The sequence below is a fragment of the Pleurodeles waltl genome, chromosome 12, assembly GCF_031143425.1.
Source record: "Pleurodeles waltl isolate 20211129_DDA chromosome 12, aPleWal1.hap1.20221129, whole genome shotgun sequence".
Lineage (NCBI taxonomy): Eukaryota > Metazoa > Chordata > Amphibia > Caudata > Salamandridae > Pleurodeles > Pleurodeles waltl.
This window is the reverse complement of record NC_090451.1, coordinates 308,214,616-308,229,274: the sequence shown is the minus strand read 5'-3', so window position 1 is coordinate 308,229,274 and position 14,659 is coordinate 308,214,616. Positions and strand designations below refer to the sequence as shown.

At 42.0% G+C, this 14,659-nt stretch overlaps 1 protein-coding gene across 6 annotated transcripts in view; it reads left to right on the top strand.

Moving 5' to 3' along the window:
• Positions 1 to 14,659, top strand: part of CHD9 (chromodomain helicase DNA binding protein 9) — a 1,629,153-nt gene that overhangs the window by 92,128 nt on the left and 1,522,366 nt on the right. For all 6 annotated transcript variants that reach the window (XM_069216350.1, XM_069216347.1, XM_069216351.1 and 3 more), the window contains exon 3: positions 13,564 to 13,713. The gene's annotated coding sequence lies outside the window, so the exon portion shown is untranslated. The remainder of the gene's footprint in view (positions 1 to 13,563; positions 13,714 to 14,659) is intronic.

The window sequence follows — 14,659 nt, the reverse complement described above, 5'->3', positions numbered from 1 at the left end:
TTTAGTATCAAACATATCAGAATGATAAAGCCCCACTGATTCTAGTGATGGATTTATTAATAAATACACCCAGAGGGCACCTTAGAGTGCCCCCTGAAAACCTACGAGCTACTAGTGTGCTGACTGACTGGCCCTTACCAGTTTAGCCTCCACAGATGCATTTCTGACCCCTCCCTCAAGAAGAGTCAGTGCTCTCAAGAGCCTGAGACAAAGGCTTGTAATGGGCAGAGGTGTGACCTCCTCTCCCAGGCAGGATGAATATTTCTGGGCGGGGAGCTTCAAAGGCTTTTACCCCCTTTGTAATGCGACCTAGGTCACTCTAGTTGGTGGAGATGACCAACCACCATGTCCTAACCTAAAGCACCTGCTTGGAATCTCAACATTGTACTTAACAGATTTATGGGACCTCCATTCGAACCGTCACATAACTGCCCTCTCCAATTTCTGTCTGGGAATGTTGCCTTTCTAGTAGTCATCACTTTACCAAGACATGTCGGTGAGCTCCAGGTATTAACCTTGGTAGAAGCTTTCTTTCAGTTACATAAAGACAGGGAACTTCTTCAAACAAAACCAACATTCCTACCAAAGGTAGTCTCCCCTTTCCACCTAAACCAGTCAGTTGAATTACTAGTTTTCTTTCTGCTACCTGATTTAGTTGCTGAAACAGCCCTTCATTCATTAGATGTAAAAAGAGCTTTAATCTAGTATATTGATAGAACTAAAGCATTTCGTAAAACCAAACAACTCTGTTGCCTTTTCACCCCCTCACACAGGAATATCTATTTCTAAATCGGGCATTCCAAGATGGATATTTAAATGCATTCAAACATGTTATGCTACAGCTAAGAGAACTTTGCCCACACCTCCTATAGCGCACACAACTCGTAAAATACAAGCTTCTATGGCTTTTTTAGGCAATATACCATTAGCTGAAATCTGTAAAGTAGATACAGGATCAACTCCACACACCTTAGCTAAACATTACTGTGTGGATGTATTAGCATGCCAACAAGCAAATGTAGGACAGGCAGTGCCATGTACACTTTTTCAAACCACTGCAACACCCACAGGTTAGCCACTGTTTTATGGAGGGCACTGGTTTATAGTCTATGCAGAGCATGTGTATCAACAGTCACACATGCGTCCGCTCTCCTCCCCGTACACCTGTGGCCATTGGAGTACTATCATGGACATCTCTTTACTAACACTTACACTCCATTCTCATCCGACTGCGGGGAAAACAATCTAACTGAGTCAATGCCCATGTGCAGTATCACTGAGAGGAGAAGTTATTTACTTTGTGACTCGAGCCTTCTTTGAAGAGAAACACTAGATGGCAGCAGTATGCAGAGCATGGGAATCTACAGCACTACATGCCACAACAGATGCTTACAAGGTAAGTCGCATAATCCATATTCACAAATGCACACTATTATAAATGGGTAACGGTGAATTACGTGTGTGTGTGTGTGTGTGTGTGTGTGTATATATATATATATATATATATATATTTTTATTTTTATTTTACTAAAGGGTTCTGTTTGACATCAAATGTACAAGAGCGAACCTCAAAGTGGAAAAACATTCATTGTTTACTTTTTACCAATCTGTTCTTTAGGTTATGTTACCATGAATCATCTGCTCTTTCTTTCAGCTTATACACAAGGGCAGGGAGCAGTGGTGGAGCCGTACATAATATGTTCCCACTTCCAAAGATGATATAAATTGTATCGATCGATGTAGCCCTAACACCCTGTCTTCTCTGGCCCTTCCTACTTGGAGCTGCTCAGTTGGCAAACCAATGCTGCACTGACAGGCTCTCAGAAAGCATTGTTTGAGCTGCATGAAAGTCTTTTGGGCGTAGAAAAAGTAGAAAATAGCTTTATTTTTATTTTTTTATTTTTTTTACCCACTGTTGGTACGTCGTAACAATTATAAATACATTTAGATTATGGTTATTCATGCAGTGGAAGCCTTACATTACTATTATTCATTTTGTTGTCAAGCCTTGGTAACAACCCCACATATCTGCAGTGGTACCAGAGATTTTCACTTAAGTGTCTAGACTGACAGTATGCCTCCTTTTTCTCTCTACACTATCCCTTATAAAAGTGAGTTTTTATACCTTTTCCTCCCTCCTAGTTTAGTAAAGCAGATGGGGGCTTTACTTGCTGGGTACCCTGTATGTTTAACATCAACCTGAAAGAAGGCTATCGTTTTGAAGCATGACAACTATTAATTCTTGTCACTTGGCACTCTGTTAGCATGGAAGCTGACGTTTATTACAAAGCCACTGCTAATATTCAGCAGAAAATACAAAAGTGCCCTTTAGTTGAAACCACATAGAACACAAGATGTGATAATTTTGCGCATACAAATTATTTCATGAGCTTGCAAAAAATAAAGCAGAACAACTGACATCTATGTACAGGTCTAGGTGTAAGGCTTAGTAGAGGCTTAGGTTTCAGGCTTACTGCTCTTACGCGAACACACACGAAATACGCCATTCAGTCCACAAACATTGACTGTTAACATGCACCATGTTTTTTCATGCATACTAACGTTGTCAAACATTGTAGGGTGAGCAAAAGTCATTCCCTCACACTCTGTTTGTTTTCCCAGTGTTTTTTGTGAATGTAGTGCTGATTTTTATATGGATGTGTTGTTGGATTTTCTTATTTTTGTTTTGAATTTGTCAGTGCTTAAAACAAAGTTCCTTATTGTAATCTCCAGATTGGCTTATTTGGGCCTCTTCAGTAGGGTGTGGCTTGATTCCAGTGGCACGGTGAGCACGAGACCATGGGCATCTTACATAGGGTTACACATTGGAAAAAATACAAAAATGTAATGGGTAGAATGCTTGAAATAAACTCTTATAATTACTCAGGCTGCATCCCAGTCCCATAATTTTTCCTCACTATTCTACCTCAAGCAGGGCCGATCTGTTTATAAATAGGCTTCTGTCCTGCTCCAAATAGGAACTGAGTGATTGCCAGTGCTTTCAACTATTTGTAGGCATTCTTCCTATCACCTTTTTGTGTTTGTTATATTAGATATATCACAATACTTACAATCGCAGTTAGTAAAAATAAGATGGATATAGTGTTCTTGACATTGAAGTAATTTAATTGAAGATGGCAATGCGCTTTAAAGCCCTGCAGGCCCAACCTCTACGAATTCCTAAAAAACTGTCCATTCTCACATTTCTACTGCAAATAGATTCTCCCCCATCGGATCTGGAGGTTTTAGACTGACAGCCATTAGACTCTGTCCTGTCCAGGAGAGAGATCTACCTACATTAGGATTGCACAAAACCGATGGGGTTGCTCCAGGGTGTGGTATATGAAAACGACCTTTGGACATATCTATCTTGCTGGAACAACACTGGTTATAGTACAGAGCATCTGGACCCCAATTGGCTTGATTAGATTTTAAAATGTGACATTATAATAGTGCAAGAAACCTGGTCCCTGGAGGGTGTTTCTTGAACGTTTTTCTGTATGAGCCACTGCCTCCCCTACGTGTAGAGCACAGAGGGGTTGGCCATAATAGTTTGTTGTTTGAAACTTAAGTTTATTCCAATTTTTGTAACCATTCTGAAATCCACATTCTATGGGTTGCTCTTCCAAATAACTTTAACAATTCAGTTCAGGATTTGGGCAACCAGATTGATAACTTATTTAATGGAAAAGTACTCTCTTTGGGGAGACACAACCAAAAACTGTCATAGTGATCATGCTCCCAGTGAGTTAGTCCTTTGTTTGCCAGCTAGTCCCAAGCCTCCCCCCAGCCACTACCCCACCCGACACCCCCATCCACCTCCCCACCACCGTGCTAAAAGGAGTGTCAGATCTTGTTCAAATAGATAATGGACTTAGGCTAAGATGGTGGGCAGTGCATATTCCTACTCTGTTAACCGCGACTATTGGGAGAACTTTGACCTAATCCTTGAACTTTTACCGTCCTCTGCTAATTTAATCAGAAACTCCATAATAGGTCGCCCCAGATTTGTGGGGAGCTCATATTCAGGGTGGTTTGACACAATGTGTAGGGCTGAAATGGACGGCTGCGACTGCCCAACAGGCCCAATAATAAGCTCCATATTGTAGAAGCAATGTCAAACTTTAAAAGGGCTATAAAAAAGGAAGTTAGCATTCAGGGAAGAAACATGGGAATGTTTTAATAAAAACATGTCAGAGAGACAATGCTACTCGGTGTGTCTAGAAAACTATTAATGGAAAAAAAACAAATTCCTTCAAGTCTAAAGGGTTAAGGACCAACATCAACCCAGGAAGATGGGTAGATCATTTTATACAAATAGATTTTTTTGGGAGCAGTAGTGTGGAAGGTGTCTTATTGTTTCCACTTGAAATCAAATTTGAACTTGAAGTTATTGCAACTATACATACTAGTCCATCCATGCGCTCCTTTATCTGGGGTGGAAAGCATCCTTGATTCTCCAACACAGTTCTGACGCTCCCCCAAAACTGGGGGGAGGAGCGGGGGTCTGGCATGTCTTAACCTCCTCGAATATTATTGGGTAGCTCACTCACACTACATCTGGTAATCGGCTGTACAGAAAATCGACAAGCATTGGTTCCACATGGACTGGGTGGTGACCTGTCGACCCCTCTGTGATTTGGCACTACGGAGCACGTTTATTGCAGTTCCTAAGGAAACAGTCATGTGGATCTGGGACAAGGTGGCTTTGAAGCGAGGCCTCACCAGTTTCCCTCTCCCAATACTCCCTTGGCATGCAATCTCGATTTACACCTCTGTCACTGGGGGAGGGGGACTGTTGCACTCCTGGAGATCTCTTTGAGGGTCATTCCATCAAAACGTTTGATCAATATCGGAAGGACTTTAGTCTCCCCAAGTCCACCAGACTACAGTACTTGCAGCTGCATCAATGGGCTCTCCACCCCACCAACGTTCAAGGTGCAACAGGCCAACGTAATCGTTTCGAGGCTCTGGTTCTTTTGTTTGCGGGACCTGGGGGCTCATCTCTATGACGTACCAAGTGCTCCAACACTCCACCCCTTCTCACCTACACCCTTACTAAATGCAATGGCACCCTGAGATAACCAAAGACGTTAACTGAAAACAGTAGGATCAACTGTGGTGAGATATCTCTCAGATTAATAGAAGCATACACCAATGCAAGACGGTTGTGCAAAGAAATTACACGTTGGTACCTAACACCAGTACGGCTTTGCTCTATCTTCCCCACCTCTTCACCTCGCTGCTGGTGTTACACATCAGCTCTGGGACATTTCTTCCATGTAATGGTGGTCGTGCTCAATCATTGTGACGTTCTGGAGAGAAATCCTCAGCGATATAAAATGTGCCTTAGGCTTCCCACTCCCAGAGTTCCATTCTACAGTGATCCTTGGCATCCACCCCTAACAAGTGAAAGCCATGACTCGTGTTAAATGGTGTTTAATTGGCCACATGGTGGGATCTACCAGACAATGAATTGCCTTACACTGGAAGAAACCCACAACCCCACTGAATGGTATAAATGCATGTGGCATGTCCTATCCATGGAACTCCTCTCCCATAAGATAACTTGCACAGCAGGTAAATTTGCTCATGTTCGGCAACCTCTCATACACTACTTTACACAACTGGATCACTCCTGTTTCACATCTTCAGACTTAAACTTTTTGGTTGAATGAATCCAGCTCTATTCGGCATACAGGCACAGGAGAGGGTCACCTAATATTCACGTTATCCCTCTTCCATCCTCACCGGCATCAATGCTCTTCCACTGTTCTTCACGATCTTTTGTCTACCCTTTCCCCAGACTGATGAGCGAGTTATGCTTATGTTCAACCTAGGCCAACATGTGTATATTGTTCAGATTTACCCTATTCAGTATTGTTTGTCTGTTTCTATTATGGACAAGCTGCAATGGTATTTGTCGGACATCTTTCCAGCCTTCAGTGGTTTTCCTGCCACATCTGTTATGTGATATCACTCTATTCTTGCTGGGTGTCTGTCATCTGTAATGTACCGGAATGCTAGATTCTTTCTTAAGCTTTAGTACAATGCATCTCCAGTGTTATTGTACTATGAAAGCCTGCAAATAAAAAGATGTTGAGTTAAAAAAAAAAATGCTACTGCAATTGTGTGACTTGGCCTAATACCTCCGACAGAAACAAATCAAACCAGGGTTAATGAGTGTCGCTCCGCAAGACTCCCATTGACCTTGGTTTGATGCTTGCCTGTGGTGTGCACTAGGACCAGCCTCACAAGAAAGTTACAATTTTTATCAGGAGATTGAGGGGAATGGTAAGAGGCCTATAGGTAGGTTTCCAATGTGGACTGGTTGCGCTCTCCCCAAGGGGCCCCCTCCTTAATCAAGGAGGGTCGACCTAAAATAAGTGTACCTAGGCTTATATGGACATCCCTCCTTTTCTCACATTTCTATACATTGTAGATACACTAATGGTCTTTGTAGTTAGGACTAAGTTGTCATTCTCGGTCCTGAAGAAACGCCACTTGATTCTTTTGGACTTGTACAGACGTGAAACATGTCGACCTATACATGGGGATAAGGATAGTTCCTTTTTATCTCTTCCTCCTTTCTTTTCATTGTGGCAAGTGCAGGGACATCATGCCCTACGGCACTCCCACTTTTGTTTTTAACCTTGACTCAGAGCCCTTGGTTACTCAAACACATGTTTGAGGGTCAGTAGCCAATTTTAACTCATTTTCCAGTCTGACACACTACTTGTCACTTGCCAATCCACTCCTGGACTCATCAAACGGCAGTGACCAAAAAAAGAGCTCCGGCAAAGAGCCCGCTTGCGGGGCCCATTGGACATTGCAGGGCGGGTCCGACGAGGAGCAGGCCCGAGGATGAAGCATGACACCCAGTTGGGTGTGTGAGGGCCCTTGCTTCTAACTAGAACAGTACCTAATTTTCACTGTATTTCACAGTGAGGTCCTAGTGTGACTCCCCAATTTGGAACAGTGTACTTTGATGTTACATGTCGTTTAAAATTTTTTATAGGTTTGCTAGGTTTCCTTAGGTGCCAACTGAGCTAGGGCCCAAAATCCACAGATCGCACCATTGAAAATAAAAAAGGGCAGTTTTTAGTTGAAAAATTTGATGTGTCCATGTTTTTTTAGGCATTTCCTGTTGAGGGAATTTGCCCTATCAAGGTAGCTGTGGTACTATTATGATTGGGACACTTGGAGAATACTGGGTGGTAGGAAATTGTGGCTCCCCGTAGATTCCTGATATTTTTTCCACAGAAATAGGAGCAAAACGTATGTTGTTTAGTCAAAGTGTGAGGTTTGCGAAGGTTTCTAGATAAGAAAACCTGGTGGGAACCACACAGGTCACCCCCCCTGGATTTCCCTATGTGTCTAGTTTTCTAAAATGTACAGAGTTGTTATGTTTCCATAGGTGCCCGCTGAGTTAGGGGCCCAAAATTCACAGCCAGCTGCTTTGTGGAAAAAAGGGTCAGTTTTCAGTGGAAAAATGTGATGTGTCCACGTTTTTAGGCCTCTTTCTTTTAGCGGGCATTAGGTCTACCCACACATGTGGCATACCTTTTTTATCGGGAGGCATGTGGGAATACCGAATAGTAGAACATTTGTTGTTATCAATTGTATTTCTCTGACTTTGTGCCTTCCAAATGTAAGGCAGTGTGTAAAAAACAAACAAAACAAAAAAAAAGACATTTTGACAAATGCCCTCTTAATTAATGTAAAGTTAGAGATGTACAAAAAAAAACTGCTCACAAACTCTATATCAGGTGTCTATTTTAGAAATACATAGGTTTCTTTGCTACACATTGTTTTTCACTCTTTATATTTTACCATATGAATTGCTTTATACCCGGTACACAATGAAAAACCGTTTCAAGGTGCATTTCGGTTGTTGCCTCTGGTATCTCTGGTTCTTGGTGAACCTACAAACCCTTTATAATCCCACAACCATAAGATTCTAGTGGTCATAATGGTATACTACTTTTGTAAATCGGCCACCGTGACAAGAAGTTAAAAATTAAAATTTTGTCCCAAATGGTCTTTTTTTGTTGTTCATTTTAATTCAGTTTTTATTTCAACGGTTAGTTTATGTGGGAAAACCCTGGTGGATCTACACAAATCACCCATCACTGAATTTAGAATTTTGTCTACTTTTCAGAAATGCAGAACCTTCCTGGATCACCCACATATTTCACCCAGTTTTCCATCACAAACAATCAATATAAACCTGTAATGTTTCCTCCATATGCTCTCTGACCCAGTTTTCTACCATTCTAATTGGGGGGGGGGGTCCTTGAAAAATGCCATAGATTGGCACCATGCAATAGACTTTTAGTTTCTGCTACACTATGATTTACACTTTTATGCCTTATGTTTGCTTTGTGTTTTGTTCTTGAAAGTGTCTCCCAGGGTGTGACCTTGTACTTAACAATTGTGGTTTTCAAATTGCTAGGTATTACTTCCAATTTGAGTTTTATGAACTTGCTTTTTATTGGTTGTTTTTTAATTGAATAAAGACTTATTTATTGATTACATATTTGAAATATTTGTATTTTATGACATAAGCTTTATGGAAAGCTTAAGATAAATACTCAAGGCCTGTGTTTATTATTTTAACAATACAACGAAAAAGGCTATAGGCCTGATTGGTTCATTGGGAAACGTTATGTCAGTTGTCATAGTTGTAGTCTATTTATTATGAAATGTTATGAAAAAGGCAGTAGTCCCACCTGTTTCCTGAGAAAATCATGTGCCAAAGCCAGTAGGAATTAAAGGTTGGATTTATATTACATAGGGTAAAGGCTGTGGAGATTGATAGGCATTACTGTAGTGCACAACCTATTTTGTGTGACTTTCCACCAATGGCAGTGGCAGACCATGGTGACAGAATATCTTTACTGTGATAATCATTGTTTTAAGGAGGAATGGTATTTTTTGCCAGCTGTCATTTTGTACTTATTTGGAATTTTTTGTTAATTGTGTGTCAAATGGTTGCTTATTGGGAAATCTAGGACTCAGAACAGCAAAACTGGTAAAAGCTATGAGCATTATTAATTCTTTGTGAAACATTAAGTCAGATGTCAAAGACCATTTTCTTTTTTTTTATTATTATGAAAAACTACAACATAGACATTATACCCAACTTATTTATCATGACAAGTATACGTTAAAGACAGAAGATCTTCAATGCAGGTTTGTTATTACACTATGGTAATGACTGTGGACAGACATTTTGTTACTTGCAGTCTTACAGATCATCAAGTTTGGCAAGGGATCTGATGTTGTTTACCTTCTCTGACAAACCCTGTGATTGAAGACTTGCACTAAAAGAAGCCTGAATTTATTATGGTGACAAGACATTGATAAAGTATGTAGGTGTGATTGGTTCACTGGGAGGCATATTCTTAAGTGCTGTAGGTCTGGTCTGTTCATTATAGATGGTTATGTACAACAAGGGCAATAGGCCTGACTTAATTATTGTGAAAATCATTTGTTAAAGCAAATTTGTCTTTCACAGTGGATCGCTATACTGTAATAAAGCCAGTGCACCTGTATTTTGTTACATCTGTTATTCTCACAGATTAATTGAAGAAAAAAGTGTTTTTGTGTTGCTTACTTTCTGAGAAACCTGTCATAACGGATTTGCACTCTGAGGCCAACTTTAAAAAGGTTGTGTATTGTATCTGATAGATACTTCAAGTTGCAGATTCCTTACTTTAGAAGTTTCCCCCAGGTGTCAGACTGGATCTGGAGATTTTTCTTCGAGCAATACCCTTGCGTGTCCGGTAGGTGGTGTCGGTCGACTCCGTAGGTGCCGTGGTCGCTGTGATGATGTCGGGAGTAGTATATAGATGGAGCCCTCGTGCAGTGACGTCAGTTCTGTTCTTTCCGCGCCACGTGCTGATCCGGAGAAAAGCTACCCTGGCTATTTTTTGGCTGAATTCAAACTTTTTCTGTGCAACTTTGGTGCATCGAGGATATCCCCGAAGACCGGGTTCAAGCCATGCGAGGACTGTCATTGGACGATGTTGGTGACTGATCCTCATCGGGTTTTTCTGTGGTGTCTCGAGCGCAACCACGACCCAAAGTCGTGCTCCGAGTGCCGGGCCATGCACCCGAAGGCTTTGAGGGAACGGTCCCTAAAGCTAATGGCGGCCCGGCACTCAACTCCACGTAGGTCCCGGTCTCGTTCGAGCGGAAGGTCTTGATCGGTTGCGGAGTCATCACCACTCGTCTTCTTCTAAATCCTTTGTGTCAAGGTAAGAAGAAGTCGAAGAAGTCCCATTGCTCTCCGACTTCGCCCCGTCGCTCGGCTGATGGGACGCGGGTAGAGCATCCACACCCTAGGCCTCCGTCCTCGGAGCCTGCGTCTGGGTCGGCTCTGTGCCTCCCCGAGTTTCCCGAAGCCGGAGCGACTCCCGCCCAGCTGAAAGAGTTTTGAGGCCAAGTGCCTCATATTTGGGCGGTCCGACCCCAATACAGTGCCTTCGGGCCCAAGGGTTTCGGCTGAGGGGCCTTCGGGTTCTGCACCGGTGGCTTAGGCTCCGGCCACAGAGGTCACCTCCAGATGCGTGCGCGGATCTGCACCGGCGCCGGTTTCACCCTTGACCTTTCACGGCACTGGGTAGAATATTGACGCTCCCAACGCCAGTGGTGCCCACTATCGACATCGACCCGATTCTTAACCCTGACAACTCGGAGCGGCGTCAGCTGACTTCGGCGTCAATGGGGCTTATTCGCCCCAGGTCGGATTCTGACCCTTTTTCTTATGGGTACTAATATGGGGAGGAATTGGAGGGGTCCCAGGACCCTTATGAATATCAGGATGACCCTGCTATGGACTGGGCTCAGGAATTGGGCGAAGCCAGTGGTCTGGATACTTCTCCTGACGCTGGCATGCTGTTTCCTCCTACCGTGGCTACGGCGGAGGGAGCAACTTATGGTATGGTGGTCAGTAGGGCAGCTGAAGTCCTTGGTCTCTAGCTTCCCACTGTTGAGGTCATATCTAATCTCCTGATGGAGGTGCTACAGCCTGGGGCTTCTACTTCAGAACCGCTTTTGCCTTTGAATGAAGCCTTCACCGATGTCCTTTTGGATACATGGTCCAAACCCAACACAGGGGCTCCTGTGAATAGGACTATCGCACACCGCCATCGGCCCGCTCTGAACGACCCTAAATTCCTCTCCCAACACCCCACGCCTGAGAGTCTTGTTATCCAGGCTTCTTCTTCTTCAGGCGCATTCCCTTCCGCACCCCCGGATAGTTTTTACACACATTTAGAAGTTTGCAAAAGATTTTGGGTGACAGAGCCTGGTGGGAGCCCCACAAGTCACCCCATCCTGGATTCCCGTAGGTGCCCAGTTTAAATAAATGTACAGATGTGCTAGGTTTCCTTAGGTGCTGGCTACGCTAGAGCCCAAAATCCACAGCTAGGTACTTTGCAAAAAAACATTCATTTTTCAGTGGCAAATGTGATGTCTACTTTGCGTTTTGGGGATTTTCCTGTTGTGGGCCCAAGCCTACCCACACAAGCGAGGTACCATTTTTATCAGGAGACTTGGGGGAACACAGAATAGCAAAACAAGTGTTTATTACCAATTGTCTTTGTCTGCATTTACACTTTGCAAATATAAGACAGTGTGTAAGAAAGAAGTCATTTTGAGAAATGCTAGTATGGGTACCCCCAGATTCAGAGATGTGCAAATAATCACGGCTTCTAAACTACATATCTTGTGCCCATTTCGGAAATACATTGGTTTCAATTATACAGATTTTTCACTCTTGCTATTTCAGCAAATTAATTGCTGTGTGACTGGTACACAAGGAAAAACCATTGTAAGGTGCAGCTCAGTTATTGGCTCTGGGAACATAGGGTTCTTGGTGAACCTACAACCCCTATATATCCCTGCAACCAGAAGGGCCCAGCGGGCGCAACAGCCTATTGTTTTTGAAAATATGCCATAGTGAGAAGTTAGAGATGAAACTTAGGCACAAACAGCTGTTTTTTTACCAACTCAATTTCAATATAGATATATTTTTTATTTCAACTGTTACTTTCTATAGGAAAATCTTGAAGGATTTATACAAATGACCCATTGTTGGATTCAGAACTTTGTTTACTGTCCAGAAATGTATGGCATTTGGGGATCCACCATTGGTTTCACACCCATTTCTACCACTAACTAGTAGGAGGTTGAAAGCACAAAAACTTGGAAAAATTGGCTACGTCCTAGTAAAATGCCAAAACTGTGTTGAAAAAATTGGATTTCTGATTCAAGTCTGCCTGTTTCTGAAAGCTGGCTAGATGGTGATATTGTGACACCCCAAACCCTTCGTAGATGCCATTTGCCGGAGAAAAAAACAGATGTTTACTTCTACAGCACTTTTTCCCAATTTTCCCCAAAAAACCAAACTTCAGCTGTATTTTGGCTTATTTCTCAGTCCCCTCCAGGGGAATCCACAAACCCTGGGTACCTTTAGAATCCCCAGGCTGTTGATAATAAAGGACGCAAATTTGCTGATGATTGTTTATGTGGACAAAAAGTTATGGAGGCCTAAGCATGAACCTACGAAATAGCCAAAAAACAGTCAGCACAGGAGGGGTAAAAGGCTTAGCAGCGCAGGTGTCAACTGATAATTGTGCACCCATACTTTGCTGTCTGTCTGGTTTTTAGCACTTAAAGCGGACCGATGTAATAAAACTGTACATCCACATGAAAATGTTAGCATTGTAATGCAAACATAATTTGAGATGTAGTTACTTAAGGCACTTTTATCTCGATTTTTAACTCCATATGCTGTCACGTTGCTGAGCTGTCTGCCTGGAATTTAAGAGTGATAACCCGGTGAGTCTCCCAAAAGAAGAACACTTTTCTCTGTTTTAGAGCAAACACATTAACTTCGGTTAGTTTTTATCTGCAGAAATAAGAAAAAACGGAAAACTGAGAGTCTTAATTATTATATCCTTTACTTGATTTGTAAAAGATTAAGGGTTAGGGCCCAAAGTTTTCCTCAGAAACCTGTGGCCAATGGTATTGAATGCCAAGGGTGGCAAATACCGAGGCTGTGGTCTTGATTCCACTCCAAGTTCCTTTCCTCCGCCACCAGACACTCCCTGTCCCTTTATCTCACTCTTTCATGTTTTTGTTCTTTTTTTTTTTTTTAGCCCCATGTTCTTCCTTTCACTGTTTATCTCTTTCGCCACCTTTCCCACTTTTGTGCGTCTCTCACTTGCTCTAAGTCAAAGACTGATGAGGTAAAATAAGTGCCGGTAAGCCCCACCTGCAACCACTGGTACAAAATGAAGTACTGATTTAGATCATTGACCATCATTGTAGCATGCTGCCTGAAAACCGAAAAAGACTCTAGTGTTTTGGTGACAGCTGCTCTATTCCTGAAGTGACCTGTTTTAATGCAGAACAATAATAATACTTGAGTTTACTCAAGTTTTTGTTTACCAGATTTTCAAATAAAAAATGATAAACTTTAGTAAGTAAATATATGGCTAATACTTATGTGATTATCTAACACCTTTTTTGTTGTACTTTGTTTCTTCGCAGTTTATGATAGAAGAGCTCTACAAGTGAACCTGTTTCGTAAATGTGGCTGGCAGTGTTCCCTTTTTTGGCATGTTATTTTTAAGGATTCTTCTTATTTTCAAGAAAGTGCCTAATCAAAAGTTAAGTGAGTTAATTAAAACATAACCCATCGTAAGTATATCTGCTGTATATGTAAAGTCTAAGGGTGACAACATTTTACCACCATATGGTAGAACATTTTTGTCTGCATGATACACTATGTCAATGTTTAAGCATTGTAATGGAATACCATGTAACTGTGTAAGTATTGTAATGTCTTCCATCATGCGATCTTATTTAATAGTTTTGTGCTTGTGCTGAATCCTTAAACACTCAAGTGCTGCATTTCTAACTGTAAACAGACTGTCTGTGTAGCGGCAACATTGTAGTTGTATTTTTTTTAACCTCTTGTTGAAATAAAACAATACATTAAAAGCCCACTAGAAATTCAAAACGATAAAAAATGCATACAGCATGTTTGCTGCTCGAACATTTTATATCTCACCCTATTTAGAGAAAAATGAAATGCGGCTTGTCATGGGTAAATCACGTCAAACAAAGGAGAGACTGCACTTTTGCTTTTTTGATAGCCAAAGAAAACCACAGTCACAGCTAACAATACAGTGGTAGTTGATACTTCAATTTTTCATATTTTTCCATTGGGTCAGCCATGGCAAAGCGCTTGCAGGTAGGGTTTGGTGGATCCAGCTAGGTTTTGTGCTTTTGTTCCTTGCCATAGGACACCTGTGGTGTTGAACTTAGGTTTTTTAGTCCATTTGCGCTTGTTCGGACCCAGGATGTCTTCGGATGGTAGTGGGGCCTGTTGGAGCACAGGAATCGCACATTCATGCAGCCATCTTGTCAGACCAGGCCCCCTAGGTCATACAAAATCTTGACCACTCAGTACTATCACATTTGCCCATAGAGACAGAATGGGTAAAATACTTTGATAGATTAGCCCCCTTTTCTAATAAGTAAGTATTGTGAGCAGTCCACTTGCCAAACACCCCCAGGTTTTAAACATTTAATGCAAGGGGTTGTGACAAGTAACTGAAAAAAGTGTGCTGTCACCATGTAC